Source organism: Sarcophilus harrisii, chromosome 4 (assembly GCF_902635505.1).
Source record: "Sarcophilus harrisii chromosome 4, mSarHar1.11, whole genome shotgun sequence".
In the NCBI taxonomy this organism is placed as follows: Eukaryota; Metazoa; Chordata; class Mammalia; order Dasyuromorphia; family Dasyuridae; genus Sarcophilus; species Sarcophilus harrisii.
This window is the reverse complement of record NC_045429.1, coordinates 290,294,329-290,299,076: the sequence shown is the minus strand read 5'-3', so window position 1 is coordinate 290,299,076 and position 4,748 is coordinate 290,294,329. Positions and strand designations below refer to the sequence as shown.

The 4,748-nt window shown below is 38.6% G+C and overlaps 2 non-coding genes across 2 annotated transcripts; both read right to left on the bottom strand.

Annotated features, from left to right (window-relative positions):
* Nucleotides 1–2,940: 2,940 nt before the first annotated feature.
* Nucleotides 2,941–3,012, bottom strand: TRNAQ-CUG. The gene has a single exon. It is a non-coding gene; the product is annotated as a tRNA-Gln (tRNA).
* Nucleotides 3,013–3,494: 482 nt separating this feature from the next.
* On the bottom strand, nt 3,495–3,567 carry TRNAK-UUU. Its single transcript has one exon. It is a non-coding gene; the product is annotated as a tRNA-Lys (tRNA).
* Between the last annotated feature and the right edge of the window lie 1,181 nt (nt 3,568–4,748).

Here is a 4,748-nt window from a genome sequence, read left to right as displayed (position 1 = left end):
TTTTCCTAGCTATGTCCTGAAGTTAGCATAAAACCAATCTTTTGGGATCAGTCTCTGGATGATCTTAGCCACAGAAAAATCACAGAATTGTTTTTGGTCATGAAGTCCTGCTATGAATCAAACTTATCACCTTGATATATTATCCTTCATGGCACATAGCAGGCACTTAATATCAGTAAACAAAAGTAGACAAAGTATACAAAATATCTAGGAGATAATTAACATAATAAAGGCACTAGATTTAAGACACTAAAAGGTTTCCAGATGCTTATTGATTGACTGCAGCTGATTTTATTGAACAAAACTGTAACCCAAATTTGGAATACTCTTAACTTCTATCAATTACTTTCTGTGACTTCATCCAATTCCCAGCTAAAATCTTGCTTTCTATAAGAAGTCTTTCCCAATCACTTTATATGACTCCTCTATTTTTGTTATTTTTTTCTGACATTATATGAATGAATATTCTGAAATGGGAATACCTGGGTGACTGGAAGATTGAGAGATCCATCAAAGTCATCGGATGTGCTAAAGGCCTATAGAAGCAGGCCAAAGATCTGCTCTTCACAGGATAGGAGGAGACTGAGCTCCTAGCCTAGACATCAAATTCCAAAAGGAGTCAGCCCAAGCTGAGCAAAGGAGCAAAGGATTCCCATGAAGATTTCATTTGCTGAAAGCTAACTTGGTGAGGACTCTTAGAAGAGAGAAATGATCTTGTAGGGCCAGGAAATTAGAGATACTTCTTTCCTCCAAGCATTATATAAATATGTATAATTATATATAACATTATATAAATATATATATATAAAACATCACCAGTATAATGATCTTTCTTACCTTTGCACAAAGACAATGTGCTGTGTTAGAAAGGACCGATAAGCATATCCTTCTTGGGGCAAGTCTGTTGACAATTGTATTGGAAGCCATAATACCTCAAAGATACCCCCAAGAACCCTGAACAGATTTTTTTTTTCCTCTTAGATTCCAGTCCCTGATGGGACTTTGTATGGCTTTGATGGATCTCCTAGTCTCCTAATGACCTAGGCACTCCCATTGCAAAATACTCATTTGTTTATACAAGATCCCGAAAAAAATTCCTCCTAGGGATTCAACTGCCAATGCAAGTGAGGATGAGAGGGTGATTACAGAGGGAATGCTACAAATATATCAGAGTTACAAAAGTGCTCTCTGAGGTGTGAAGGGATAGAGTTTCCTAGATGAGCTGGCATTTGAACTGATTTTTAGAGAAACGGTAAGAATGCTTTTATTTGGAGAAGGTATTCTTTGACTTTTTTTTTTTTTGTCAGTTTGACAAACTGTCAGTTTGTCAGTTTTGACAGTTTTTTGTCAGTCTTTTTAATTGCTACTGAAACTAGATGCATTCAAAAATCACTAAAAAGTCACTAAAAGATGAAAAGATGCTCACTTTTGAGTTTTGACAAAGAAATGCTATAAGGTACTGGATTTAAAGAGAGGTAGTGGTCATAGCCATCAGCTGGTTTATTTACTCCATCAAAGGAAATCGACACGGTTGTATTATTAAGTGAATAAGTAACTAAAATAGGATGGACACATCATGACCTTAACTGAAATCCACAGTAGAGGTAGTAGCAACTAAAAATTTAAAAAAAGGATAAGTAAGGATACTTTCTATCCTTAAGAAGTATTTTTCATGAGCCATCCTAGTGAAGAACTGACTCAGAAGTTATGTCAGTGTGTTCTACATCACTTTCATCAGGGTTTACTCTTGTGCAGTTGCAAACTCTGTTACAGACTCTCATCAAAAGACCTCTCATGGCTCTTTGGACCTTTCAGAATTCACAGGATCATATTTCATCTCCATACTGCAGAGAACTAAATCTAAGGGGAATTTTTTAAAGGACTCTATGAAAGGAGAAAAGACTACCAAGCCATTTTGTTATCCCATTGCTACATGTGTTGCCTAGGCTTTGGGAGGAAAGTTACATATCATCTTCTTATTAAAAACTAATTTATCCTACCAAAAGACTGTTAGAGGAACACACTGATGGTGGCTTAAAAATTACAGAACACCACATGGCTACTTCCAGGACTAGAGGTGGCAGCTACTCTTTGGGGAACTCAGATTAGTAATTGTAGAAGTTGGAAAAGTGAGCCCAGAGCAGGTACTACGTGAAAATCTGATCACATTATTTCCTTATTCAATCAATAACCTTCAAAAGCTTTCTTTTACCTCTCCAAGCAAGATCAAATCTAAACTCTTCCATTTTGCATCCCAATCTGTTCTCAACCTATTTTCCCAATGTTCTTGTGTATCATTTATTCTCCAGGGCTCTATGACAGCTCCAAGAATCTCTTTGTTGTATTTGGTTTACTTCATTCCTGAAGTGGACTCACATCCCACTGACTCATCGAATCACTATCTTCCTTTAAGATTTGGCTCAATCCTCTCCTATTACATTTCCTGAAAAATTCCTCCTTAAAATTAACTACTTTATTTATTCTAAAAGTACTTATATATGTACTTGTCTCAGGGTTAGACTATAAACTCACTGAAAGTAGGAATTATTTCATTGTATTTATATCCTTAGGTCCTGTATATATATCTATATATCTATGGTATATATAGCATCTATCTATATCTATATATAGTGTGTGTATATATTACTTGTTTGTAACAAATTACTGCATGCAAGGATAATGGAGTCCAAATTTCTCAAATTAAAAAGAGTTCTGAAACCAAATTTTAGGCTTCATATTTCTCCCAATTACTCAATTATCAAATTTCAAAATACTACAAGTTCCTTCTAGGCATTTTGATTTCAGTTCAATTGAATTGAAAGACTTTAGTTAAAAGGTACGTAGTTTTTTAGAAAACTGGGATGTGGGGGGAAAAAATCTTTTTTATAAGAATTTTTGTCTGATATTGAAACCGGAACGTAGTGCAAACGAGAAAATACTAGGTTCCACCGAGATTTGAACTCGGATCGCTGGATTCAGAGTCCAGAGTGCTAACCATTACACCATGGAACCACCTTTTGGGACGTGATTTCCTAGACGCCTTTTATAGTTACTTTGGCTTTTGTCTTTCCCCCGTTTCTTCTTTCTCTGCTGTGTCCCTTCATCCCCTATTTCTCATTCCCTACTTTCTTTTCTATTTCAGAATTCCCTCTAAACGACAAAATGCTCTTCAAACATCCATTTTCTCGCTTTCCTAAAAAGAAAAATTTTGCTTTGAAAATATGTCCACAAAATATGGTTTGCTAGACTATGCTCTTAATCCATACAGAAGTTTTGATTTCCTGTTTTTCCTGAGGGATAAGAGGGGAGAAGAGAAAATGAATGCTTATTGATGATAGGAAAAAAAGAAAGCACATATACATTTAAAAATTATTAACCTTGGGATTTTAATTTTTTATCATTTTATATATGAAGCAATAAAAAAAAAAAGAAAACAGGCCAATTTAAGTTAAATTTAAATCAAGTACTGTTGAAAAAACAAAAAAGAAAAGAAGCGCCCGAACAGGGACTTGAACCCTGGACCCTCAGATTAAAAGTCTGATGCTCTACCGACTGAGCTATCCGGGCCCTGCACGGAATTTTCCCTGAAGCATACTAGAGGCTATGCTTCCGTCGACCTGTCTGTTCAAGGCAATAGAGAAAGGGAGGGGGCAAATGAAGAATACGCCTGCGCAAGGCACTGGGCCTTGTGACACAAATCTGCGTTCTTGTTTCCCCTGCGCCACTTTCTGCAGGAAAAGTGGGTCTAGCTATCGAGAGATCTCTAGCCCTCAGCTCAGTCTGGCGCAGGCGCTGTGCACCCCTGGCTAGGGCCGAATCCTCTGGGGCTCAGAGAGCTCTAAAGCCCTTGAGGGAGGTACTGCGGCGCCAAGCATGGCCACCAGAGAACGCTGCAGTCCCATTAGCACTCCCTTTGGGCGATTTGCTGCAGATCTCTTGCACCTTTATTTATCCTGCTGGCGTCAAACTCAGAGGAGACTAAGATTGACAACACAGAAGATGGGGCGGGATGTACGGGGAGAAATCCGAGGTTAGGATTAGAGCCCAAGACCTAATGCAAATTCTGTCAATTACTAGCCTCCCTAGACTTCAGGAAAAAGGAGAGACTTGAACTAGATTTTTAGGGTCTCTTCCAATTCTGGCATCCTGAGACTTCTATGACATTTGGGGTTCCCCCACCAGAGGACTTGGAGAGAAAAGTGGAGGAGCCCAGAAGATGGGGAGGTGAAGGAAGGAGGTAGTTAGTATGAGGACAGGATCTCCTGGGGCATCACAAGGATTACCAGGAGATCCAGTTTTCTTCAAATGAAAGGGTTGAACCAGATGAACTCCATTCCAACAATATAGTTCTATGAACAATGTTTCTGCTACGCAGATCCTAGCCTGTATGTCCTAATTTGAGTTTCATTTTTGTTTTTATCTCTCCTTTCTTCTCTCCCCTCTTCTCCTCTCTTTTCCTCTCCTTTCCCTTCCTCTTCTTTCTTCTGTTTTTCATTCTTCTCTTTTTTCTTTTCTCTTTTCTTCCCTTCTTTCTGCCTCTGTTTCTCTTTCTGTCTCTGTCTGCCTGTCTCTCTTCTGTCTTTGACTCTCTGTATCTCTCTTTCCCATTTTCACGCTTACCCTCCCATCTCATACCAAGTATGGCCAAGTAGATCCCATATCAAGTCACAGCCTCCTTGGCTCTGTCATTTCACTGATAACCATCATCCGGCCCATAATGAGACGGACACTCCCTCTGGGAGGCAGAG